This window comes from Rattus norvegicus, chromosome 9 (genome assembly GCF_036323735.1).
Source record: "Rattus norvegicus strain BN/NHsdMcwi chromosome 9, GRCr8, whole genome shotgun sequence".
Lineage (NCBI taxonomy): Eukaryota > Metazoa > Chordata > Mammalia > Rodentia > Muridae > Rattus > Rattus norvegicus.
Genome location: NC_086027.1, coordinates 11,651,087 through 11,678,472, shown reverse-complemented (window position 1 = coordinate 11,678,472; position 27,386 = coordinate 11,651,087). Strand labels below are relative to the sequence as shown.

At 43.4% G+C, this 27,386-nt stretch overlaps 1 pseudogene; it reads left to right on the top strand.

Moving 5' to 3' along the window:
• Positions 1-16,553: 16,553 nt before the first annotated feature.
• LOC134480448 (reticulocalbin-1-like) lies at positions 16,554-26,595 on the top strand (annotated as a pseudogene).
• The last annotated feature ends 791 nt before the right edge of the window (positions 26,596-27,386 follow it).

Genomic DNA, 27,386 nt, shown 5'->3' with positions numbered 1-27,386 from the left:
TCTCTGTACCAATACCATACAGTTTTATCACTAATGCTCTGTAAACTGCTTGAGTTCAGGGATGGTGATTCCCAGGGAAGTCTTTTTATTGTTGAGGATTGTTTTAGCTATCCTGCATTACTTGTTATTCCAAATGAATTTGCAAATTGTTCTGTCTAACCCTATGAAGAATTGGAATCGAATTTTGATGGAGATTGCATTGCAACTGTAGGTCACTTTGGGAAAATGGCCATTTTTACTATCTTCATACTGCCAAGCCATGAACATGGGAGATCTTTGCATTTTCTGAGATCTTCTTCAATTTCTTTCTTCAGATCATGAAGTTCTTGTCACACAGATCTTTCACTTGTTTGATAAAAGTCACAGTGAGGTATTTTTATATGATTTGGGACTATTATGAAAGGTGTCATTTCCCTAATTTCTTTCTCAGCTTGTTTATCTTTTGTGTAGAGGAAGGCTACTGATTTGTTTGAGTTAATTTTATACCCAGCCACTTTGCTGAAGTTGTTCATCAGGCTTAGGAGTTCTCTGTTGTAACTTTTGGGGTGTCCCATGTATACTAACCTATCCTCTGCAACAGTGATATTTTGACTTCTTCCTTTCCAATCTGAATCCTTTTGACCTCCCTTTGTTGTCTGAGTTCTGGCTAATGCTGGGGACAACATACAATGGAGACATCGCAGTAGCCCGCAGTAGCTTTTTGTAAAAACTGGTTGTTTCCATTTCTCCAAACCTTAGCCCTGGACAACGGCTTTATAGATTTCATTTGTGTGTGACTGCCTATCAGTTGGCCTTGGTGTGCACAATTATTGTATTATATCTGACTTTTCTACTTCTTTCTCCTTCTGCTCTGGTGAATTCTGTGAAACTAGATGTTCTTTGATGTTATGATTCTTAGACAATTGGAAATTGATGCATAGGGGCACAGCACAGCACAGCCCTAGTGGCCCAGGTGCATACTGTGTATTCTCATCTTGGAAAAAATGTAATAACTGCAGAATTGTAGTTCTAGATTAGGGTTTTACTTGCAAAGACAGCTTGAAGAAAATAAGAGAAAATGAATTAGAGCCAACATTGGGACCCTAAGAAAGGAAAAAGTTATTGAAGTTAGGAAATAAGTTTTACATAATATTATAGACTAGTTAAGGAAGTATATAATATATAAAATAATATACTAGTAAACTAAGTCTAACTACTGGACCCCTTATGAGAGTCATTGAGTGCAAGGAACAGAACGCTAGTGGAATTAGTGTGCTAAGGGTTACCTTGATTCTTTCTGGCCACTGCCTGGAAGTTTTGCCTATGTCATTTATCAGTAGAGTGTCACAGGAAAATGCAATTACCTGGTCTCGGAGCTTTGGACTCTGAAGTATAAAAGTAAATGGTTAAAGTTTAAATCATGATAAGTTTACAATTATTATTATTATATTGGCCACAGGCCTGGGTATAGGGCAAGCCTGAAACTTTGGAGAACAGTTGTAATTCTTAGTTCTTGGTGAGATGTAGTCATTCTTTGCATTTGATTTGGCAATGATTATAAAATCTCTTTTTTCTACCTGCTTTTGGATTATTAATAAAGGACTGGGGCAAGAGAAAGGCTACAGAACATGTGAAGAGTAAATGAGAGAGAGCATGAGGGAGTGAATGAGAGAGTAAATTACAGAGCAAATGTAAGAACAAATGTGAGAGCGAATGAGAGAGCATGAGAAGAGCATGTGAAGAGTGAGTGGAGAGAGAATGTGAAGAGTGAATGAGGAAGCTAATGAGAGAGCGAGTCTGAGAACAAATGTGAGAGCCAGGGAGAAAGCATGAGGAGAGAATGTGAAAATGAGTGAGGAGAGAATGTGAGGTGTGTGTGAAGACTGTGTGTGTGCGTGACAAGAGAGTGCATGTGGTGTGTGTGAGATATGTGTGAGGTGTGTATGAAGATTATGTGTGTGTACGTGACAGGAGAGTGCATATGGTGTGTGTGAGATATGTGTGAGGTGTGTGTAAAGATTGTGTGTGTGCATGACAGGAGAGTGCATGTGCTGTGTGTGAGATATGTATGAGGTGTGTATGAAGACTGTGTGTGTGAGTGACAGGAGAGTGCATGTGGTGTGTGTGAGATATGTGTGAGGTGTGTGTGAAGATTGTGTGAGTGAGTGACAGGAGAGTGCATGTGCTGTGTGTGAGATATGTGTGAGGTGTGTGTGAAGATTATGTGTGTGTGCGTGACAGGAGAGTGCATGTGGTGTGTGTGAGATATGTACGAGGTGTGTATGAAGAGTGTGTGTGAGAATGAAAGGGTAATGAACAGACGTGTAAATGATTGTGGGAGTTTGAGAAAAGAAAACTGCAATAAAAAAACCGGAATGCACAAAAGAATACAGCGTTTGTGCAGCCTCAAGCTGAGAGGGAGAGAGAGAGAGAGAGAGAGAGAGAGAGAGAGAGAGAGAGAGAGAGAGAGAGAGAATGACTTTAAGCCTTGAAGTTGCCTATCAGTTTGTACCCAAAGAGGAGTCTGTGGATATGTATTATGTGCCTTCCAGATAACCCTGCTTCCAGGTGAGAACTCTGATCCTGTGACCCAGGGCCAGGAAAGGCTGACAGAATGGCTGCTCCCCTGAGGGCAAAGGATAAAACTTTTAGGTCTATGACCTCCTAATTTATCTTTTCACCTGAAGCCTTATTATTCAAATTTTCTTACTGGGATAAAACTATGATCCTGGTGAGCGTCTTGTCTCTTGGATGCTCAATCAGTTCTTTGTTGTCACAGACTGTTTGAGCTTACTCCAGTCACTGGGACTTATTCACATCTTCAAGTTTCCTGAACTTTTTAGATTTCTAACATTTGTGGCAAACTGCGTGGCAAAAGCAATGAATGTTGAGCACTTCCCTGGGGTCCAGTGCATATGGAGCTACGGGTGTATGGATATGGTAAGTCCCTAGGAGTTACTCTAAGAAAGTAGGACTGTGCTCTTAGGACCCCTGCGTGACCTCACTTCACTTTGCCAGCTTTGTGGGCTTCTACACTGCTGCTCTGAGAAGAACTGAAAACTAATGGAATAGATGTGTAGCCTCCCATTACCTTTGTCATTGTTAGGATATTAGTAGGATAGGTTTGATTGAAATATACTCTCAAAAATATTAACAAAACCATTGCCTCTTGTGTACCATCTGGATGAAGGACCAAGTTCACAGACATTTCTTCACAAACTCCCGAAAGCCAGCAAATTGGAGCATGAAGAAAGCCAAGTCCAAGGCATTCAAAACCAGCATCCTCACCAATGCCCCCAGGAAAGGCTTTGGTTAAAGAAGGGAGGTACTGAGACAGTTGGCCCTCATACACTCAGAGAAGACTGTGCCAGGAGAATTGGGGAAGGATTGTGGGAGAGTAATTAAGTATCAGTAGTCAGTGAGCAGAACGTAAAGTGAAAAAGAAAAAATGTATAAATAGAAATAAAACAAAGTTCTTTAACAAAATGGGATACAATGTATTGCTGAACTAACTCTACTGTATTTACATTTGCACATGCTTTAACAGATAGAGAGACTAGATGTGATAAAGTAGGATGCACTTGTCATTTACATATATTATGTATACAAGATAAATGAGGTGGAGAACATGCAGTTCAAAGATCCATTGTTCCCTCACATCTATGTGGCTCTGCTTCCCTTTATCAGGACTGTGGAGGACTCTGCTCATCCAGGTCTCAGGGCTCAAGCAAAATGCAGTCCCCTATGATCTCTGGCCAAGTGCTCTTGTGTTCACAACAGAACTCTGCCTCAGGCTGCAGAGGCACTGAAGGGCCAGCCTTCACCTTCAAGGTGCAACCTCTCTTTCAGTCTTTCCAGGCTCTCTGTTACTCAACTGGAGGTTTCAACAGAGGCCTTTCATCTCAATAACAGAAGCTTACCTAACCCAAAACAATGGGAAGCCATCCTACACTCCTGATTGGCTGGTTACCTGAGACCAAACAACATAGCTTTCTTCTTTATGCCTGTTTTCCTGATTTGAAAGTAAATAATGTGATCATCTGTGGTGTTGGTGGTAAGAATAAAATTCTTAACATGAATAATAGGACCATGCAGAGCATAGGCTTCACATTCTAGGTACAGAGTGAAGAGCTAGAGGGAATTACCAAAGAAAACAATAAAAATCCTAACAACAATTACAGAAATAATGAAATCAAATAAAACAAAAACAAAAGCAAAACCAAAAATACCTTGTGGGTGCTGGTATTAAAGGCATGTATTAATTCTGACCAGCTTTGTAGAAATTTCCAATAAAAAAACAAACAAACAAACAAACAATGTGGTAACTAGTTTCTGACCAGGAACCTCGTCCTTAGCCAATGGGGACTTTAATGCCGGGCTTCCTGCTTGTTCCAGTGCAGGCTAAGACTTCAGGGTCAGGCCAGCTCCTGAGCCCCACACAGGGCTGCCTGCATACCCTTGTGACTGCATTAGAGCCAGAGTACTCTCCACCCTATCTTCTTCTCTCCTCTTTGTCACAGCCATGGTCCCCAAGAGCACTTGTCAAACACATTTATACATCTATCTCTATCTCAAAGTCAGGTTCCCAGAGAATCAATCCCCATAGCTGACCATAAATGAGGTTTCACTGTGTGTGTGTGTGTATATATATAGTATTTTAGAACACAGAATGGGGATTCTTGGTGAAAGCTTCATGGACATGTATTGCAGAACTAGAGTTTTAAAAAGGTTACTCATTGTCAGAGTCCGGATGTGCAGGGCCGGACGTGCCTGAGGGAGAGCCAGAGATAGGACTTGCCAAACCAGCTATCAGCCCCAAGGACATTCACCATCTATAGCCACCCCCTCCCCTTCCTTCACCCCCCTGAGTGAGATGAGCCACCCTACCTGCCTGCCGAGCTGCTATAGAGCACGTACTCCTTGCTGATGTAATTTCGCGCCGAACGTAACTGTGCACCATTTGAATTGACCAATCATGTGTAACTGAGAGAATGCCCCTAACCTCCCCTATATAAACCCTCGAGTTTGGAGGCTCAGGGTCGATTCCTCTGTCTCCTGTGTGAGATACGTGTCGACCCGGGATCCCGCTAAGACCCGGGCTCTTGTTAATTAAAGCTACCTCTTGCTGTTACATCAAGAATGGCTACTCGTGATTCCTGGGGGCACCCCAGCCCGCGATCGGAGCGAGAGACGGGGCTCCCCGTTTTGGGGTATGCTCTTTCATTTGGGGGCTCGTCCGGGATCTGAGCGTGACCCCCCCGGAACCATGAATGCCACTTGGAGGTACGTTAGTGTGAGTGCTGGAAAGCGGCTGCTGTGTGTGAGTGTGTGTGAATTAAGTCTTGTAGTCTGTGTTTTTCAGTACCGGTTTAAGGTCTTGGTGCACTGTCTGGGCAGATGAAGGATTCCTGCCCTGTGCACGGGTGGAAGAAGGATTCCCACCCCATAGAAAGCTAGCTTGAGAGTGCACTGTCTGGGCAGAAGGAGGATTCCTGCCCTGTGCACGGGTGGAAGAAGGTTCCCACCCCGTAGAAAGCAGGCTTGAGAGTGCACTGTCTGGGCAGAAGGAGGATTCCTGCCCTGTGCACGGGTGGAAGAAGGATTCCCACCCAGTAGAAAGCTACCTTGAGAGTGCACTGTCTGGGCAGAAGGAGGATTCCTGCCCTGTGCACAGGTGGAAGAAGGTTCCCCACCCCGAATAGGCGCCTGTGAGTAGATGAAGGATTCCTACTCCGAATAGTCTTTTTTTTTCTTTTTCCTTTTTAGAAAGCGCACAGGGGGACGCCCCAATCGCGCGGGATCTGGGACGCATGAGAACGTTCCACGAGCTGAATTTTGCAGGGAGGACCCGGCAACTGACAGTCAAAAAGATCTGACTGTGTTTAAAATCTTGGACCGACGACTGTGTTTGAAATCATGTTTTGCTTTGTTCGTCGAAGAGTTTTACTTGGTCCCCTTAATGCTTAGTGAGTAAGAAACTTAATCTTATGGACCCTGCTCTAGTGGCGGTGTGTTGGTTGATAGCCAAAGTTAATTTTTAAAACAGTGTTTTCTCTGTGCTTGTGCTCGCAGCCAGCTGAGATAAGCTAGAGAAAGATTTAAATTTTGCTTGGGAGTAAGGAATCTTAAAGGCAGAGTTTCAGCCATGTTGACACTTAGTGAGTAGCTGCCTAAAAGATCAGAAATGCTTTCAACAGGCTATCAAAAAGAGAGAGAGAGAGAGAGAGAGAGAGAGAGAGAGAGAGAGAGAGACAGGCTGTGTTAGAAATGCTACAGGAGGAACTATCTGAAAAGGCTGAGAGCGAGGTGGGAGAGGACTATAAGGAAAACAAGAACAAGAAAGGAATTTCTGACATTTGCTCACAGTAGGAGAGCACTCATTTAGAGAAGTTCTTTAAGGGAGCCTGCCTTATCAGGCGGTGGCCAAGGTCAGGATTAATGTTTTCTTTTCCATGGGCCTTTCTGCTGCCTCTCTGCTCACCTTTCCGTTTCATTGACAAAGCTTGTGCTTATTTGTACAATGGCTTTTTGTCCAAGAAGGCCTCCTGGTTTAGCTGTGTGACTAAATGCTGTTTGCCCTCTTCATGCTTGTTAGTAACTGTTACAGGTTTTCTTTACCACTGAGGAAAGACGGGATCCTACTAGAGGCCAGAAAAAAATGTTCCAGACACGGATAGAAGGCCCTCACTTCTGCCTGCTCTCTTCAGACGCCTGAAGGTAGGGAGTGCTCCAGGTCTGCCGCCAGGCGCCAAGGGTGGTCTCTGAGGGGCTGGAAAATGCCCCACCAATCTGGCTAAGATAAGGAAAGGATATGAAGAGAAAGTTACAGAAACTTGAAGGGTTAAGCTAAGTCACTGAGAGAGTTATTGTAAGTTGCAGAGAAAAATAGCTGTAGAAGAAGGTGCAGACAGAGAGATTGAAAAAAAGAAAGAAAGAAAGAGGATAAAAAGAGCAGGAAGCTAGGGAAGAAAAGAGACAAAAAGAAGAAGTTAGAGAGCTAAAGAGAGATAAAAGATGAGAGAGGAACATATACTGGCCACAGTAGTTAGGGAACCTAGGAAGATAGTACCTGGCAACAGAAGAGAATTCCTGGCTAAAGATCAGTGTGCCTAATGCAAAGAAAAAGGACACTGGGGCAGGGACTGCCCAAGAAAGAACAAGAGGGGCCACTGGAGAGCTTCTTGGTCCTAGAGTGCTGGACAGGGACCCAATGCTCTGTGCTCCTATGCCCCCCAGTGGGCCAATATCCAAAGACCTTGAGTGCAAGGGGCTACTGGCAACGAACAATACTTATGGACTGCCCGAAGAACAGTGGACCTTGGCGTGGGCCGGGTAACCCACCCACTAATTCATGGTCATCCCTGACTGCCCCTATCCCTTACTCATGAGAAAATTGCTCTCCAAATAGGCTTGCGTGGGCTGAAATCACTGGGTGAGGCCATGTGTATGCATATCTACAGACTGTGAATGTGGAGCTTAAGACCTGTCTCAGTGCACCAGTACCTGATGCTGGGAGATGTGTGACTTAGACCTGTTCTGCTTGGAACACACCGTTCCTGCCAGCCAGGCACTGGCAATTATCACCCAATCCAGGACTTAAACTGTGATAGAGTGGCTGATGTTTTGCCTTTAAATAGAGTGTCCCAAAAGATGGAACCACTGGTCAGCTGACATGGACTAGATTCTCCACCGGTTGGGGACAATCTGGTCACCTTGCTGCCCAATCCAGACCTGGAGCCACCACAGCACGAGTGTCAAGCACTGACAGAAGCCCATGGGTGGAGGAAAGACCTCTGCAACTGGCTGATTGACCCCTGCTGAAAGCCGAGGACCTTGTCCACAGACGGGAACAGTTCTCTTCATGAATGAAGGTCAGAGACAAGTGGGTGCTGCCATGGTGGACAACACGATGTCATCTGGGAGGGCTGAACTTCTACCCCCCAGCACATCAGCACTTCAGATGCCTTTACCATCTCTTGGATGCCCTGGTGAAGCCAACAACTGCAAGAGACAGCCTCGATAGTCATCAAGAAGATACTGGAAGAAATCTTCCCCCAGTCTGGAGTACCCCAGGTAATCTGGTCAGACAACAGCCCTATTTTCATTGCCAAGGTAAGCCAGGGTGTGGCCAAGTATTTAGAGGTCGATTGGAAATTACATTGTATCTACAGACCTCAAAGTTCAGGACAGGTAGAGTAAATAAATAAAACTCTAAAAGAGACCCTGTCCAAATTAAATTAACCATGGAGACTGGCGCAGACTGGGTGACACTCCTTCCCTCTTGCTCTCTTCAGAGCAAGAAATACCCCTTCCAGATTCAGCCTTACCCCCTTTGAGATCTTATATGGGGCCTCAGCCCCCCTGACTGTATTAGATTATGTTACTGAACCAACACGTCATAGTGCCATAGTAATAATGATTTGTGTGCCAGGCTAAAAGACCTACAGGTGATACAGAAAGAAATCTGCTCACAGCTGACAGCAGCCTATGCCCCGGAGACCCCTGAGACATCCCATCAGTTCCAGGTCGGAGACTGCAGCTACACTGAGCCCAGACACTCGAGCCTCGCTGGAAAGGACCATACCTGGTGCTGCTGACCACCCTGACAGCTGTCAATTCTCAGCCCTCACCAGTCGTGTACTAGCTGTTGGGGCTGAGAGCTGGGACCTAGAGGGAAATTCAGTCATGTTTGTCCCGGGTTCTATCAAGATAGGTGTGGGATAGGCTTGATTTCCATTACAAATGATGTAACATTGCATATGTTAGTACTCTTAATACTTCTTGGGACCGTGCCTCAGGGATCACAGTCTGTATAAGCTTAGAAGTTCTAAAAGTTAGTCATGACCTTGGTGTATAGGCTTAGATAGTGTCCAGATTAGAATCCTCATGTTAAAACAACAATACCAAGCTGTTATGCTAGATGAAGCTGAGTTCTCCATGAAGTTCTAAGATTAGAACTATTAACAAAAAAAAGAAGTGGGGAATGTAGAACTATAGTTTTTAAAAGGTTACTCATTGTCAGAGTCCGGATGTGCAGGGCCGGACATGCCTGAGAGAGAGCCAGAGATAGGACTTGCCGGACCCGCTACCAGCCCCAAGGACATTGACCATCAGTAGCCACTCCCTCCCCTTCCTTCACCCCCCTGAGTGAGATGAGCCACCCTACCTGCCTGCCGAGCTGCTAGAGAGCACGTACTCCTTGCTGATGTAATTTCGCGCCAAAAGTAACTGTGCACCACTTGAATTGACCAATCATGTGTAACCGTGCAAATGTCCCTAACCTCCCTATATAAACCCCCCAGGTTGGAGGCTCGGGGTCGATTCCTCTGTCTCCTTTGTGAGATACGTATCGACTCGGGATCCCGCTAAGACCCGGGATCTCCTTAATAAAAGCTACCTCTTGCTGTTACATCAAGAATGGCTACTCGTGATTCCGGGGGGCACCACAGCCCGCGATCAGAGCAAGAGACGGGGCTCCCCGTTTTGGGGTACACTCTTTCAGTATCTTTGCTACATGTCTTTGCACTGGGATTTTTCCACATGACTTAGATATTCTTGCCATGGGGTCATTACCCGTCACCTTGCAATTTCAATTTTGTGTTTCTTTTGGATGCTAACGCTGTTTGACATAAGATCCAAGGATGAACTTCCATAATGGGCTATGGTTTCATACTTGATTTACAGCCATGTGGCCCTCGGGTTGCTTCCTTTTGATCCTAGAGTTTGATTAATCTTTCCAGCAAGGCTTCCAGTACTTGATAGGATTGTGCTACATGCTGTCAGAGCAGAGTTATACAGAATTCATATGCTGGCCTTCCTCTGACAGTGCTTACCCTTGACAAGTCCTCAAACAGGGCAGCGCTTGCAGAAAAAAAAAACCCTGCAGGCAATAAATCATATATCTGGGTCTACCCTGGCTCCTTGAGAAATGAAAGAGGAATATGGTCTTGGCTAACTTGAAGTCTTATCCCAAGACTAGGGAAGGGGACTCCAGAGAGCACTAAGCCTTCTCCTCATCCATCATATTCTGTATAGCCTGTGGCTTTCATTTGGTCGGTGTGGTGACCTTAAAATGTTCTAGGTATTTCTGCCATGTTATGTCTCTATACCTACACATGACCTCAGGTGTACAGTCACATTGGAAATATACAAAGCCTTACATCTGAATTGTAAAATTCAATGTGTGTTATATTTATAATACCACAATAATTGAGTGGCCGTTGCTACAGTAAATATTATAAGGGGGTTTCTACCCGACCGTAGATCATTTAGTTCCAAAATAAAAGACACAAAACTTTTAGATTTATAATAAGCTTTAAAATACTAGAACTGGGCAGACATCAACCCTCTGTGCTATTTTTTCTGCTTCCCTGTCAATAACCCTGAGGTATTGCTTGCCATGCTCTGCCTGGGCCACTCCTGTTCTGACAGGCTGGCCCTCATGGTAATACACTCATGATCCACCTACCCTATGGGGTGGTGTTTCCTTCCTTCTCCTCCATGTCTTTTCCCTCTCCTTGTGGACCCTGCCTGAGCCCCCAGGCCCAGGGAAACTTTGCTCTGTCCCCTCTCTTCTGCCCAGCCCATTTTGTAGGGATTTTATTAACCAATCAGGGGTAACTTAGGAGGCAAAAAAAAAAAAAAAAAAAGAAAAAGAAAATCTGGTATACATGAGGATCTCCTTGTCTTGGAGCAACCAGACCTTAGGGTACAGAATTTACCATTTGAATATACAGCAGCAGCAGACACATTATAGGCCGATCTACTTTGTAGTTGGACTCAAAGCTTGGCTCTCACATCCATTGGATGTTCAACCTGGAGAAGTTATTTTACCTTTGTGTGACTCAATTCCCTTATCTGCACAGTGAGGATGATAACGAGTGTTAATTCACAGAGTTGTCTTGGGGACTGACGAGTTAATATATCTAGTATTTAAACATTAAACATCATCTACTTTGCATAATTAATAAAAGTCTGTGGAAAGGGCAAATTAATAAAGCCAGAAGAACATTTGATTTGGAAATGGGGCTATATAACTACCTCTAGTAACAAACTGAGAATCAGGGAATGGTGGAAGACTAAGGCCAGAGAATTGGGAAATCAAGGCCAGCCTGGGCTGCCTAATAAGATCCTATGTCAAAATGTCAAGAAAAGTCAAGATTTATAATTATTTAATAATAAATCAAGAAATAGCCATTGTAAAGAATTTACAAAAAGCAAAGCAGTGGAGCAGAGTGGATGCTGTGTGTCAAGTCCCTCTGCTGTCCATCTCTGGGACCAAGTATGCATCAGATCAGTGACGGGAATGGGGTACTGAGAGCCTGGAGCAAAGGGATGCTGGCTGCATGGCCACATTTGAACAGCACTAAAGCAGGACTAAATGCTAAGAAAAAAAGCAATATGCAAAACATGTAAATTTTAATGTCCTCCAGAAAGGCAAAACCACAATAATTTTACTGTTTCTCAAGCTGCTTGTGTCACCAAACTTCTAATATTGGTAAGGATGTGGAAAACTCTTGTGATGCAAACCAGTTGCCAATAAGAAGAGCACTGTGGTCCTGACCACAGTGACCTGGATGCTGTCAAATAGGCCGAGGCAGCCTGGACAGCCATGAGAGTATGTTTAACACACAGATATCTGTCATTTCAAAAGGGGGAAAATGAAGCCTGACTTTCCCCCCCTTTAAGCAAAACCAAGAATACTAAAGCATTGAGGATTACAAATAAAAATATGCCAAGAAACTTCATAGAATATACATTTCTCTTGTGTGTGCTCCTGAGTGTGTGTGTTTTGTATGTGTTTTGTGTGTGTATTATGTGTATGTGTGAGTGTGTGTGTATGTGTGTGTACTTGTGTGTGTGAGTGTCTGTGTGTCTGTGTGTGTATGTGTGTGAGTGTGTAAGCAGGTGTGAGTGTGTGTGCATGCCTGTGAGTGTGTGTTTTGTGTGAGTGTGCGTGTGTGAGTGTATGTATGAGTGTGTGTGTTTGTGTCTGTGTCTGTGTGCACTAATGCTTCAATTATCTGCTATGGTGAATATTGTCCCCAACTCAATTATGAAGGTTAGTATTAAGCTGTGAGTAGTATGTGGAGAGTGGTCACAAAGAATAATTAGGAGTCCTCTTCTGTTAAGTTGTCTGAGACGTCCAAATGCTGCATGATGTGAGTGGGCCTCACATCTCAGCACACTAACTATATTAAGTAAATTCCCGTGTGTATTTCTTAAAAATTTTTCTATGAAAACCTTTAATAATTTTTTCTCCCATTCATTTTTTTGGGGGGGGGGCGCAAGGGTCTTTGTTTGTTTTTTGATTTGTTTTGTTTTTTGGTTTTCTTTTTGTTTGTTTGTTTGTTTTTTGCTCATTTTAGGTCCACAGGATTTTCTGTAGCCTTTGAGGAAGTCCTAGACTTAGGACACTGGATCTGTACAGTTAAGGGAATTAACCAGTTCACTGAGCACATTTTTTCTTTGTTTGATTTCTGTTTTTCTTTTGAGATCTCACTGTGGGAGCAGAGGAAGCCCTGAGGAAGTACAGCCCTAAGTGGATGTGTGCTGTAAACATGATATGGCCATGCCTTGGACCCAAAGCCATTTATCCATGGGGAAAAGGCAAAGGCCCCCATGCCCCTTGAGGCTCAGGGACATGACAAAGCCTTCTCAGGATGGTGTTGATAGTGTGTGCGGAAAAAGTCTACTCTACCTTTCTCCCTGGCCCCATCTGGATATTTACAGCGTGAAGACTGCTCCCTGCACAGACTGCTCCTACTGAGATTAGCTAAATCTGCCCCTTGTCAGTTGCATATGCATAGTCCTCCCCTACTTGTTTATCTGCATGTAATGCCCACCTCCTTGCTGCCCTGTGCAACAGCCCTGCTTCCTGGCCAACTCTATATAATAAACATGCTGAGCTTCTGGGATGCTGCATTTTCTCCAGCCCACGGACCCAGCCTTCCCCATGTATGTGTGTCCAATGTCATTCTTCATTTCCTCCTCATCCCTGGTCAGGCCCAAGTCCCTGGAGCCACACAAAGGACTTGGCAATCTAAGTCTGCTCCACTTTGAAGGAAGTGCTTTCTAAACTGAAATCTAAAGCACACAGTGGGTTCAGCTCCCTCTCAAGTGTCTTTGGTGAGAGTTGGTGTGGGTGTGAGACCAGTTGCATTATGACTATTGCAGAAGAGTAAAGGATTCACAGTTTGCTTTTGGTGAAGCTGAGCTCTCCAAGAGGGTATCACTGCCAGCGTTTTCCCAAGTCACTTCTAGGAGGTCAACTGACTCCTAGGTGAGTCTTTGGTTACACTGCTTCAGTTTTCTGTGGCTACACTGTCCAAATGGCACCCACTGGTCACACATGGCTATTTGAGATGAACTAAACTTAGAACTAAAATCTGCCTCTTTAGTCACAGCAGGCAAACCAGGAGGCAAACAGCCAGCCAGAATCCATAGCCAGAAACACCGCAGATATAGAATATTTCTATCATCTAGAAATTTCTCCTGGACAGCAGTGGTCTAGGTTCTTGGTGTCTGGTTTTTCCTTCAGGGAGAATTATTTGCCGTACTAATATCAAATGGTTTATTTTTAAAGCAACTTTACCAAAATATGACTTACTCACCCCGAAATTAATCCAGTTTAAGTCTACAATGTAATGGTTCCCCATAAATCTATCCGAGTTCGACGGTAGACCACGGAATAAAAGAAAGACAGTTTATGCAGTTATGTAAAAATGGTATGCATCAATATTGACCACTGCATAATTATACTGTACTACTTTTGATTTCTTCAAAATTCAGGCCTTTTATTGATAGTTTTACAAAAATACATTATCCTAGAGTTGAGAAAATATTATACAATATTTCATCTGGGCTTTTTATTTCATTGAGACTTTAATATTTTTGCATCATTTGCTAGTATTGTTAGATTCTTTATAAGAGTTTTATTTTGTGGATTTTTTTGCCGATCTGGTCACTATTTGATGCCATTTCAATGTTCTCAGGATTTTGATGACAATAATACCACAATGATAAAGTGATACTCATTTTCTTGAGCCATTTACATATGTATATGCACACATATGGGAAGTTATGTATACATGTTTCTATGCTATACTGTGTAGAATACAATTCTATTATACGTCAACATATACAGTTTGCTCAATATGATTTCTGTGAATGTTATCAGTCATGGGGAAATAATAAGAGCCTGAATAAACATGGACAATATTTGCAGAATGCACATAAAATTGAAGATGGTATATAAGCAAAAGTGTGAAGTATATCACTTAGAGCTTTCATATCGAATGCACTTTAAAATTTTTAATAGATTAAAAAATTTAAATCATCTTTACCCAGTTTCATGTTTTTTTTCACAATGTATCTCCTGGATGATTTGAATTATATATGCTGCTCAAGATCCTTTTAACAACAGTAACCTAATGCCTTACATGTGTTTCTGATATTTCTATTCACTTGATCACTGTTTAAAAATTGTACCAAGTTGATAGCTGTTATTTTTTATGACTTTAAGAATGTAAATTTCATGTGTGTGTATACACTTTTGATCCTAACTCTTTGGAGGCTTAGGCAGGTTGATCTCTTTTTTGAGTCAACCTGGTCTACATAGGAAAACCCTATCTTAAAAAAAATCAATCAATAAATAAGCAAATAAAAAAAGAATTTAAAACACTTGAAATTAATATGAACACAACCACATCTTTAATAACAATTGATTTTTTTATTGCAGATAATTCATATAATCCATTCACAAAATGTTATATAGTGTCATATGGGAACTCAATTTCATCGTAAACAAACCTGCTTTTCTCTTTTCATTGGTTGCTCTTAGTTAACATTTTCATACACATATATAATTTATTGTGATTATTCTCTCCCCCCACATCGTCTCATCCCCTCCCCTATGACTTAAACTTATACAGTCTTCTAAATTTAGGCTTTCCAAATTTAGGATTTCTCTTTTATTTATTATACATTCCTTTACTTTTCCATCTACATTTTATGATATCTTAATAAGAAACCCATTCTGTCATTAGCACTCTCTGTGCTTGATAGGAGACATTCACATTCTTCAGTAGCTTGTCATCAGTGCAGGAAATGACATCAAGCTCTCTCTCTCTCTCTCTCTCTCTCTCTATCTATCTATCTCTCTATCTCTGTCTCTGACTCCCTCTCTGTCTCTCTGTCTCTCTGTCTCTTCTGTCTCTCTGTCTCTCTCTCCATCCCCTCTCCAATTGTTCTGTTTTCTAGTACAAGGACTCACACTTTAGTCTAGCCTTGAAATCAAGGCAATCCACCTACCTCAGCCTTGTGAGTGTTGGGATTGCAGGTATACACCATCTTGCCCAGTGAATTTTGTGACTCTCATACATCCCTTTACTATTTCTGAGTTATTTTTAATAGTGCTGTGACCCTTTTCTAGCTTCTAGATGTAGATACATTAACTGATTAGAAGGTTTTATTTTTAAAGATTTATTTATTTATGTACATGAGCACTCTGTTTGCGAGTGTGCCTGCATCTCAGAAGAGAGCTTCAGACAGAAGAGGGCATTGGATCCCACTACAGATAGTTGTGGGTCACCATGTGGTTGCTGGGAATTGAACTTGGGAGCAATGGAGAAGCAGCGCTCTTAACCACCAAGCCATCTCTCCAACCTGATAAAAAAGATTTTAAATTTCATTCTTTTCGTGTTTGTTTGCATCTTTCTTCTTGAGAACACTGTAATGGAATGTCCAAATGGTGATTAGTGGCGGTTGGTAGAAGGAGCCATATGTGTGATGCTGCCATATGTGTGAGGGGCTGGCAACAAGGTGCAGAGCCAAGACCATGGCCCCGTGCCCTGAGGCTCGCCTGCTGGATGTGGGCCCTCAGCCCCATCAAGATGCCTTCAGGGGAGGACAGCAGGTGGTGGCTTTTGCCCTGCTGAGCCGGCCTAGGAGAGTGGCAACCACAATCGCCATGCCCAAGCCTCCAGCCTGGGGCAGCTGGAAGCTCGAGCTGTGATGCCCGCGGGTTTTTCGTGGTGGACCTGGAGGCCTGAAGAAGCCGCCCTTGCATCCACAGATCCTTGAGAGGGGACAGACGCGCCTGGTTGGATCCCTGAGTTCCGCACCATGCGCTTCCGGGTGTCGCGCCTCCCGGTTTTTCCTGCACGGCGGAGTGGGCACACGTGTCCTTCCCACCCCGCCCTTCGACCTCGCCCCAGCCGGGCCTCAGGGCACGCGGAGCTCGTGGGTGAGCGCGGGGCCTGAGGGGGCGGGGCGCTAGCGTTATATTTGGCGCCCGCAGCAGCGCGTGTGCCTGGACGAGTTTTCCTTCCGCAGGCGCCGGCAGCCAGGGCGCCTCCGCCCAAGCTGACTCCTCTCTCTCCCTCTCCAACCCCGGCAGGCCCCAGAGGTGATTCTGCCTCCACGATGTCCTCCTTCCTGGAGGCGAGCTCTTCGCAGGCGCCACATCGCCAGCAAAAAGAGAAAGAAAAAAAGAAAAGAAAAAGCAGAAGAAGCGGCCAGGGAAGGGGGCCTTAGCGGCGTTGGGCATCACCTCGGCCACGGGAGGGCGCCCTATGACAGCGGCGGGGTTTCCAACAGAGACTACAGCCTCGCAGTGTCCAAGGAAGAAGCCCAGGCCAGCCCTGCCAGGGGACCTTGAGGCATGGAGCTCGCGGGGACCCCTAGCCCGACCTCAGGTCTGGTCCCCAGGAACAGCAAGCAGCAAGCAGCAAGCAGGGCGGGCTGCAGCCCCAGAGCAGCAGAATCAAGGTAGGTAGGAGACCCGCGTCCCTCTTTGGACTGGTTCTGCCCCCCCCCGCCCCCCACCTGGTCCCCCTGTCCTGGGAAAGCAGTGGCAGAAGGAGGCAATGCAAAGTGAGCCCACTGGGTAGGGGGAGGGAGGGTTCAGGGATGTATGGAGAGCTGAAGCAGGGATTGGAAAGCCTATGGCATTGGGAAAGAGTGTAGAGGTGCTCTGGAGTGTGCATGAGAGCTGTGCTCTGACATCCCCAGAGCAACTTGGGGCTGTCACCTCTCTCCAGATTGACTTAGAATTAAATGACCTGTACCTGCCAGGGCAGGACAGGCTTTTCAGAGGCAGCTTATCCTGGTGGCACACTCCCTGTAATGTTTCTATTGTATGTTAAAGGATGGGGATCATGGGAATATATTTTCTTAAAACCTCAGGCAATTTATGCAGATTACAGTTCTGCCTAATTTAATTCTTTCCTGCCTGCTATGAGCAGGCCTCCAGATCAGCAAGTTCCTTTGGAATGGTTTTGCTTGTTTTTGTTTATTGTCCATGGTGCTGATTAGAATGCCATGAATTGTTTTGTGAATTTTAAATTTCAAGAGGTAGCACCCAGAGTTTATGGTGGTTTCCTTCACACATTGCAGTTTAGTTGCAGCATAAAAACGTACTTCTTGTGACAAGAAGTGGAAAAAGAAAGTTGATGAGCTAAGAAAAGTAGAGCCTTGAGCCAGATCAACCATTTGGCTTCCTCAAATATGGAGCAAGCATGGATTGTGGCTTTTTCAGAATCGAGGTGGTTTTTAGGATTGGGCAGTGAATGCTGTCTGGGGCTAACCCGTCTCTTTTGTGGCTGACAACCCTTAGGAGAAGGTCAGAATGTGCCAACAGCACAGAGTGGGCACTGGTGGTGTTTGAACTCAGAAGTGCTCAGGAACTGTGAAAGTTTCTTTGTTATCATCCTGGAGCCATCTAGTGAAATAGACCACTGTGATGCTGTGTAAGAGGCCGTTGTGAGGGCTGGAGAGATGGCTCAGTGGGTAAGAGCACCAAGTGTTCTTCCAGAGGTCCTGAATTCAAATGCCAGCAACCACATGGTGGCTCACAACCATCTGTAAGGGGTACTGATGCCCTCTTCTGGTGTGTCTGAAGACAGATGCATTGTCTCACATATAAATAAATAAATCTTACAAAAGATTGTCATCTACTGCAGTTTTTATGTGGACAGGGCACAGTTAAAGGGATTAAAGATCAAGTACATTGTCTGTCTTTAAAGATCAAGTGTATCTCCTAACTTTTAAACCAAGAAATGTAGTGTCTTTTTTGCTGCTTGTGTAGCTTTTCGTGATGTATCTTTTCTCCTATTACGTCGTTTGTTTCCATTATAGTTGTTTTCACGTATATATGATTATCGCTCCTATTTGCAGAGCTATTCAATATTTTCATTGGTTAAATATTTGTGGTGAATTTACATTGTGATATCAGTAAAATGCTATGTGTAAATTTTAGAGAATATACCGGTTTGGGTAATTTTAATAACCTTTGCCCTCAAGTGGTGGCCTGTTTTCACATTGAAAAGACTGGAATTCATTACCATCCATAGCAGGATTGATAGGGAAGCACAATGGACAGCAACAGTGTTGTTCCCTTTGACAGTTGTGGGAGCCAAAAAAGAAGTGTGACTTGCTTTTTGTGATTTACCAAATCAAGACTCAGTATCATTACTATAGAAGCCCATGGAAAAAATGATGAAGTTTTCAGAAATCACCAGTTGAAGAAATGGTGGTTTTGCTTATATTGAATTCTGAGTTTCAAAGTTATGTTTCATTTTTCTTTATTCCTTAATGAGGCTTTTTATTAAGTTTTTTATTCACCATTACACACTTAGATGCACAGTGCTAGGATCGTAGTAGGTGCTCATTAAATTACTGATCATTGGGGAGGAGGAATGATAAGAAAGTATGTATTTTCTGTAAGTTCTGTTAGTTTTGGGAACAGGTGGTTTTAGGTTTACCATCATAGTTTGGTATCTTGTCCCACATACGACAACTTGACAGAACCCCCTTTCTGGCCATTATGTTCAACTTATTTTTCTCTTAATCATTCTTGAAAATCATGGAAGTAGTGTGGAAAATTGATTGTACCTGCAGTATAGCAAAAAAGCCCAGTCTAGATAGGAAGCAGTTATGTTTCTCCATGAGCTGATGTCTTAAAACATCTAGATTTTAGGAATTTGGTGTTGTGTTTTCTAAACATACATCTTACAGCATACAGATAACATCGTGATAGAATAAAGGAATCATTTGATTTAGCACCAAATTCCCTAAAGCAATGACTACTGCACAGCTCTCTTGGCCATATGAATAGCCGAAATTATATTTCACTCTTTTAAAGAAATAATGAAAGCACTTAAGGTTAAAGCAGAGCCCATGGGAAAAGTTTGCTGTGGTGTTTCTCTTTGGTTTCTTGTGCTCTTTCTAGGGAATGACTTTAAGAAGTCAGGGCGACCGGTCAGGTGGTCAGTGTGGTCAGGCAGTCATGAGCAGATGGTTAAGCGATGTGCTAGGGCCCCATAGGCCAGTGAGCCCAGCTGAGAAGCAGAGTCTAGCCAGTGAGCCTAACTGAATAGCAGAGGCTAGACAGTGAACCTGACTGAAGAGCAGAGGCTAGCCAGTGAGCCTAGCTGAAGAGGAGAGGCTAGCCAGTGAGCCTAGCTGAAGAGCAGAGGCTAGCCAGTGAGTCTGACTGAAGAGCAGAGGCTAGCCAGTGAGCCTGACTGAAGAGCAAATGCTAGCCAGTGAGCCCAGCTGAAAAGCAGAGTCTAGGCAGTGAGCCAGGCTGAAGAGCACAGGTTAGCCAGTGAGTCTGACTGAAGAGCAGAGGCTAGCCAGTGAGCCAGGCTGAAGAGCAGAGGCTAACCAGTGAGCCTGACTGAAGAGCAGAGGCTAGTCAGTGAGCCTAACTGAAGAGCAGAGGCTAGCCAGTGAGCCTGACTGAAGAGCAGAGGCTAGCCAGTGAGCCTAGCTGAAGAGCAGAGGCTAGCCAGTGAGCCTAGCTTACGAGCAGAGGCTAGCCAGTGAGTCTGACTGAAGAGCAGAGGCTAGCCAGTGAGCCTGACTGAAGAGCAGATGCTAGCCAGTGAGCCCAGCTGAAAAGCAGAGTCTAGGCAGTGAGCCAGGCTGAAGAGCACAGGCTATCCAGTGAGTCTGACTGAAGAGCAGAGGCTAGCCAGTGAGCCAGGCTGAAGAGCAGAGGCTAACCAGTGAGCCTGACTGAAGAGCAGAGGCTAGTCAGTGAGCCTAACTGAAGAGCAGAGGCTAGCCAGTGAGCCTGACTGAAGAGCAGAGGCTAGCCAGTGAGCCTGACTGAAGAGCAGAGGCTAGCCAGGGAACCTGACTGAAGAGCACAGGGTAGACATTGAGCCTGACTGAAGAGCAGAGGCTAGCCAGTGAGCCTGACTGAAGAACAGAGGCTAGCCAGTGAGGCTGACTGAAGAGCAGAGGCTAGCCAGTGAGCCTGACTGAAGAGCAGAGGCTAGTCAGTGAGCCAGGCTGAAGAGCACAGGCTAGCCAGTGAGCCAGGCTGAAGAGCACAGGCTAGCCAGTGAGCCTGACTGAAGAGCAGAGGCTAGCCAGTGGGCCAGGCTGAAGAGCAGAGGCTAGCCAGTGAGCCTGACTGAAGAGCAGAGGCTAGCCAGTGAGTCTGACTGAAGAGCACAGGCTAGCCAGTGAGCCAGGCTGAAGACTGAAGAGCAGTGATTTTAACCTTTATTTATAAGTTCTTCCGTTTTCCTAAAATTTCTACAAAGGTTTGCCTCCATAAAGTTTGACTTATAAGGTTCTCCTTGCTCTCTTCTTATCTCCTTTCCTCTTGCTCTTATGACACAATAATTTCCTTACTCTCAATGCCTTACTCTCAACGCTAGGCCTTTACTTCTAAGTTCTTCTTGAGTTCTGTTCTCTTCAGTTCAGTTCTGTCTAAAAAGCTTTCTCTCTCTTTGTCCTCAACATTTGTATATCTTTCTGAACACAGCATCACATGGTGAAAAGTTCACCACAAGTTTGCACAGGAATTCAAATCATAAGTTGGATAATCAGTTTACGACAGAGAATGTTTACATGCATATCCATCAAGAGTAATCATCAGGATAAACCGTCACCATCTGTCACTGGCTCTGCATGTTCATGGAGAGTTAAAAGCTGTAATTTTTATGAGAAAAGAATAAGTGAAATTGCCTATAGGCAAATCCAGTCAATTATTTACGTAAAGTCCTTGCACCTATAGTAAATCATTAGTTCTCTATTTATGAACTTTGGTTAATTGGTTTATACCCTCTTAGCATGGGTTCTAATTTGTAGATGCCTGCTTGGTATTGCAGAAGCAATTCACTCATGAAACTTTAAGAAGGAAGAGTTCTCAATGCAATTTTGATTACCAGAGAAAACATAATAGCTGTCCCATTATAAAGGAGCTTAAAATTACTAATCTAATTTAAGGAACTCTTATAGAATCATCATAAGAATTAAGAAATCATCTATTTTTCTGTACATCATCACGCCAAGACAATACATCTTCGTTGCTCTGTGGTGATCTGCTCAAAAGAGTGGGGTAAAGAGCATGACAAATACAGAGGCAGATACTTGCAGCCAATCATTCAGCTGAGAGCAGGGTCCCCAATGGAGGAGTAAGAGAAAGGATTGAGGGAGCTGAAGGGGTTTACAGCCCCATAAGAACAACACTAAGAAAGACCCAGAGCTCCCAGGACCGAAACCACCATCCAAAGTGTACACATGGACGGACCCATGGCTACAACTGCATATGTAGAAGAGGATGGCCTTCTTGGGCACAAATGGGAGGAGAAGCCCTTGGTCTTGTCAAGGCTTGATGCCCCAGTGTAGGGGAAACCAGAACAGGGAGGCAGATAGGCCTGGGTGTTTGGGTGGGTGTGGTAACACCCTCACAGTAGAAGGGGGAGGGGGTTTTATAAGGGGTTTTGTGGAAACCAGGAAAACGGATAACATTTGAAATGTAACAAAAGCCCTCTCTGGGGAAGGGACCGCGGATAAGCTGCTCTGAGCCCCTACTTCCCTGCTGCCTCCCTTTGATCGCGACTGTGGTACATGGTGTCAGCCTGGGACTCTCCATGGGCTGCTGCTGGCACTGGTCCTGGCGTTCATGGCCAAGAGCATGATGAGCAAGGAGCACATGGTTTGTCCTGATTCAGAGCAGAGCGAATGGCCACCAGAGAATAAGTACAGCTTCCTGTACCATCATGAGGTCTTCCTGGGCAAGGAGGACTCCAAGGCCTTTGATAGCTAATCCTGAACGAGAGCAGGAGAGGCTGGGGAAAATTGTTGATCCAATCGACAGTGATGAAGGCGGCCTTGTTACTACTGAGGACCTGAAAGTTTGGATCAAACAGGTACAGAAAAGATACATCAACCAAAATGTGGCTAAACTCTGGAAGGATTATGATAGGGACATAGATGAAAAATCTCCTGGGAAGAATACAAGCAGGCTACCTATGGCTACTACCTGGGAAACCTTGCTGAATTCCAAGATAGCTCTGATCATCACAACTTTAAAAAGTTGCCTCCACGAGATGAGAGGAGGTTTAAGGCCTTGACGGTGACCTGACAGCTACTCAGGACTGGTTCATTGCTTTTCTGCACTAAGAGGATTTAGAACATATGAAGGAGATTGTAGTTCTGGAAACGCTGGAGAATATCGACAAGAACAGGGATGGTTTTGTGGACCAGGATGAGTACATTGTGGACATCTTTTTCTCACGAGGACAATTGCCCTGAGACCGACTGGGTTTTGTCTGGGGAGCAGTTCAATGATTTCCCAGATCTGAACAAGGATGGGAAACTGGATTAGGATGAGATTCACCACTGGATCCTCCCTCAGGACTATGACCAGGCACAGGCTGAGGCCCAGCATCTGGTGTATGAGTCAGATAAGAACAAGGATGAGATGCTGACCAAGGAGGAGATTGTAGACAACTGGACCATGTTTGTGGGAAGCCATGCCACCAATTACAGGGAAGATCTTACCAAAAATCATGATGATCTTTGAAAGAAACTCATCCTCATGTGGCCAACAGTCACCTGCTTTCTACGGATATTCTGGTTGATTGCTATATTTGTCAAGTATATAGCAGTTGTGTCCCTAAACAATAAGAAACCTTTCTAAAGCTCAAAAAAATCATACATTGCACCACAAACAATAATAGTAGGAGATTTAAACACGCCACTTTCATCAATGGACAGATCAGGGAAACAGAAATTAAACAGAGACACAGAAAGACTAAGAGGTTATGAAACAAATGGATTTAACATATATTTATAGAACACACCACCGTAAAACGAAAGGATATACCTTCTTATCAGCATCTCATGGTACCTTCTCCAAAATTGACCATATAATCGGTCACAAAACAAGCCTCAACAGGTACAGGAAGATAGAAATAATCCCATGCCTCGTATCAAAAAACCACGGACTAAGGCTGCTGATCAATAACAACAAATAGGACAGAAAGCCCACATATACATGGAAGTTGAAGGCAATGACAACTTGGTCATTGGAGACATAAGAAAGAAATTAAAGACTTCTTAGAATTTAATGAAAATGAAGATACAACATACCCAAACTTATGGGACACAATAAAAGCAGCGCTAAGAGGAAAACGCCTAGCTCTGTATGCCTGCAAAAAGAAACAAGAGAGAGCATATGTCAGCAGCTTGACAGCACACCTAAAAGCTCTAGAAAAATTAAATAAGCCCTAGATGAGTAGAAGGCAGGAAATAATCAAATTCAGGGCTGAAATCAAACAAGAAGAAACAAAACCGAGCATCAAAAGAATCAGCAAACCCACGAGCTGGTTCTTTGAGAAAATCAACAAGATACATAAACGCTTAGCCATATTAACCAGAGGTCACAGAGAGTGTATCCAAATTAATAAAATCAGAAATAAAAGGGAGACATAACAACAAAATCTGAAGAAATTAAAAAGATCATCAGATCCTACTACAAAACATATATTCAACAAAACTGGAAAATGTGGAGGAAATGGACAATTTTCTATACAGATACCAGGTACCACAGTTAAATCAGGAACAAATAAACCATCGAAACAACCCCATTCTCATAAAGACATAGAAACTGCTATTAAACATCTCCCATCCAAAAAGAGCCCAGGACCAGATGGATTTAGTGCAGAATTCTATCAGACCTTCATAGAAGACTTCATACCAATACTGTCCAAACTATTCCGCAAAATAGAAACAGACAGAGCACTACCAAACTCCTTCTATGAAGCCACAATTACTCTTATACCTAAACCACACAAAGATACAACAAAGATAGAGAAATTCAGACCTATTTTATTTATGAGTATTGATCAAAAATGCTCAATAAAATTCTTGCAAACTGAATCCAAGAACACATCCAAACAATCATCCATCATGGTCAAGTAGGCCTCATGGCAAGGATACAGGGATGGTTTAATATACGGAAGTCCATCAACGAAATTCATCATATAAACAAAGTCAAAACTACATGATCATTTCATTAGATGCTGAGAAATCATTTGACAAAATTCATTACCTTTTCATTAATAAAGTCCTGGAAAGATCAGGAATTGAAGGCCTTCATCTAAATATGGGAAAATGCAAAATACATCAAACCTGTACCTAACATCAAACTAAACTTAGAGTATTGAAGGAATCCCACTAACATCAGGGACTAGACAAGGCTGCACACTCTTTCCCTACTTAAGTACAATATGGTACTTAACGTCCTAGCCATAGCAATCAAACAATGAAAGTAGGTCAAAGGGAAAAAATTAGAAGGGATGAAGTCAAAACACTAATATTTGAAGATGATATGATAGTCTACTTAAGCAACACCAAAATTCCACCAGAGAACTACTTAACCTGATCAACAACTTCAGCATACTGTCCGGGTATAAAATTAACTCAAACAATTCAGTAGCCTTCCTCTACTCAAAGGGTAAACAGGCTGAGAAAGAAATTAAGGAAATGACACCCTTCACAATAGTCCCAAATAATATAAAATAACTTGCTGTTACTTGAACCAAGCAAGTAAAAAAACTGTATGACAAGAACTTCAAATCTCTGAAGAAATTGAAGAAGATCTCAGAAGACGGAAAGATCTCCCATGCTCATAGATTGGCAGGATGAATATGGTAAAAAAATGGCCATTTTGCCAAACACAATCTACAGATTCAATGCCATCACCACCAATATTCCTACTCAATTCTTTATAAAGGTAGAAAGTGCAATTTGCCGTCATTTGGTAAAACATAAAACCCAGGATAGCAAAAACTATACTCAACAATAAAAGAACTTCTGGGGGAATCACCATCTCTGACCTCAAGCAGTATTACAGAGCAATAGTTTGTATGGTATTGGCATACAGACAGGCAGATCAGTGGAACATAATTGACACAGAAAAGAACCCACACACCTATGGTCATTTGATCTTTGACAAAGGAGGTAAAACATCCAATGGAAGAAAGATAGTATTTTTAACAAATGGTGCTGATTCAACTGGAGGTCAGCATGTAGAAGAATGCAAGTTGACCCATTCTTATTGCCCTGTACAAAGCTTAAGTCCAAGTGGATCAAGGACCTCCACATCAAACCAGATACACTAAAAGTAATGGATAAAAAGTAGGGAAGAGTCTCGAAGACATGAGCACTAAGGAAAATTTCCTGAACAAAATACCAGTGGCTTATGCTTTAAGATTGAGAATCGACAAATGGGACCTCATAAAACTGAAAAGCTTCTGTAAGGCAAAGGACAGTGTCATTAGGACAAAACGGCAACCCACAGATTGGGAAAAAATCTTTACCAATCCTGCATCTGATGGAGGGCTTATATCCAAAGTATACACAAAACAGAAGAAGTTAGAGTACCTAGAGCCAAACACCCCTGTTAATAAATGGGGTTTGGAGCTAAAGAAAACATTCTCAGCTGAGGAATATAGAATAGCTGAAAAGCACCTAAAGAAATGCTCAATATCCTTAGTCATCAGGGAAATGCAAATCAAAGCAACCCTAAGAATCCACCTCACACCAGTCAGGATGTCTAAGATCAAAAACTCAGATGACAACAGATGCTGGCGAGGATGTGGAGATAGAGGAACACTCGTCCATTGTTGCTGGGATTGCAAACTGGTACAAGAACTCTGGAAATCAGTCTGAACGTTCCTGGAAAATTGGAAATTCCACTACCTGAGCACACAGGTATACCAGTCCTGGGCATATACTCAAAAGATGCTCCAACATACAATAACACATATGATCCACTATGTTCATAGCAGCCTTATTCATAATAGCCAGAAGCTGGAATGAACCCAGATGCCCTTCAGCAGAGGAATTTATTCGAAAAATGTGGTACATCTACACAATGGACTACCACTCAGCTATCAAAAACAATGATTACGTTCAATTCATAGGCAAATGGAAAGAACTAGAAAATATCATCCACAGTGAGGTAATCCAATCACAGAAAAACACACTTGGTATGGTGTTGGGAGCGATGGCCTTGAAGCCCTCCATTATTGATGTTATTATTATGGTTAGCATTAAGTATGACTGGGTTCATGGAAAATCGCCAGCCAGATGCAGAAGACTAATACAAATGTGGTGGTCAAGATGAATAATCATATGATAACGTCTGACATTAATATACCCAATGTCATGACCTGTAACCTTTCTGAAAAACCAACATCCTGCTGACTAATAGATATGACAAACCTGTGACCTTTCTGACAACCTGTCAACATCAGCCGATTCCCTGACCACACGAATATTGTGTCCTTGGCGTGGGTAAATGTTTCTTACTTCTCTCCTCTCTCTGTTATCCATTTTATGGTACAAAGTCAGCCTTGGGGAAAAATAAAATTGTCGCCTTGATCAGACTCTTGTCTTGGAGTCCTTCTTCACATCTCTTGTCCCTCATTCTCTTCCAGGTACTCAGCACCCCTCATTGACAATATGCACTCATTGATAAGTGGATATTGACCAAAACCTCAAATTACCCAAGATGCAATCTATAGAACTCAGGAAACTCAAGAAGAAGGATGACCAAAGTGCAGATGCTCCCACTCCTTCTTAAAATGGGGAACAAAAATATCCATAGGAGGGGATATGGAGGCCAAATCTAAAGCAGAGACCAAAGGAACAGCCATTCAGAGTCTGCCCCACATGTGGCCCATATATATACAGCCACCAAAACTAGATAAGATTGATGAAGCTAAATGTGCTTACTGAATGGGACCAAATTTGCATCTCCCCTGAGAGACACATCCAGAGCATGTCAAATAAAGAGGTCATTGCTAGCAGTAAACTAATGAACTGAGAACAGGACGCCCTTTATTGGAATTAGAAGAAGGATTCAAAGAGCTGAAGGGCTTGCAACCCCATAAGAACAGCAATGCCAACCAAATAAACCACTAGCAAAAGACTATAAGTGGACTGACCCAGGGGTCCAACTGCATATGTAGGAGAGAATAGCCTTGTTGGGGCACCTGTGGAAGGGGAAGCCCTTTTTCTTAACAAAGTTGGACCCTGGGTGCAGGGAAATGTCCGGGAAGGGGTTTCTAAGTGGCGTGGATTGGGGGACCATA